The sequence below is a fragment of the Meles meles genome, chromosome 7 (assembly GCF_922984935.1).
Source record: "Meles meles chromosome 7, mMelMel3.1 paternal haplotype, whole genome shotgun sequence".
Taxonomy (NCBI): Eukaryota; Metazoa; Chordata; class Mammalia; order Carnivora; family Mustelidae; genus Meles; species Meles meles.
The window spans coordinates 142337024-142338109 of record NC_060072.1 but is presented as its reverse complement, the minus strand read 5'-3'; positions in this window follow the sequence as shown (position 1 = coordinate 142338109).

The window sequence follows — 1086 nt, the reverse complement described above, 5'->3', positions numbered from 1 at the left end:
GTTTCCTTGGGTGTGAATTCCTCATGGATGGAAAGAATATTGACGCCAGGTGACAAAAGCAATGACATATGTCCACTGCATGTATGCCTCAGTTGCTGAGGTTTATTTAGCAAATGTTCATCAACTGTGTACTCGATGCTGGCCACAGGGAACCCAGCAGATCAAGACTCCTCCCACCGTGGACAGGAGAGGAAAACTAAAACAACAGGCCCTACAAATCAATAAAGTATATATTCTGTTAGGTGGCAAAACAATAAATGGTAATGATTAAAGTATGTTAAAGAGAGATAGAGAGGGAGAGAGGGAGGGAGGAAAGGGAATTAAAAGAAACTCTCACTTGGTAAAATCTCAACCTCAGAAGGGTCAACTAGCTCATCGGATAGCTATGTTAACTCCAAGTTAAGGATTTCTGCTAATGACCAGAGCTCCTTTAATACAGCTGTTATCCTCATTCCCTGTTCTATAAAGTTATAGGTTAATTATAAAATTAACAGTGGTTGAGAAACATCTCTCCATGGGACTGTATATTTCTGCACATTTTGAGAAGCAGCACTGAAAGGTCTTGTTCCAAATTGTATTTTCATGGGTACTTGTATGACAGACAGTCTTGGATGATAAATATTTCCCCCCAATAGTGAATTCACAGGTGGATTTGTTTCCTGACCAGGATAGTAGATATACGGCGTCCTACTGGGGCACATGTTGACCATATTTGTGAGCACTCGTTTTTAAATAACTATCGGGGTTTCCTAAACTCAGGGTTCCTTAGTTTTGATGCAAACTCACTACACATGCAGCATCCACTGGGCCTCTCTGCTTTATTCTCATGGCCTTTGGGGGGTGTGTGGGAGGAGGTGATGGGAACATGAAGTTCAGGCTGCTGGCCGTACTATGAATGATAAAGACTTCTGTTTCTGATCCAGGAGTTTTACGTGTTCTGTCTATTTCCATGCAACCATTTGCCTGGCTAACTTGTTAGTTTGCAAGATGTCTGGAAAATTACAGACATCTTACAGTTCTTCCCATCAGGCACCAATACACTCTTTATGTATTTATGGTAAGAGCACTTAGCGAGACACTATTTAT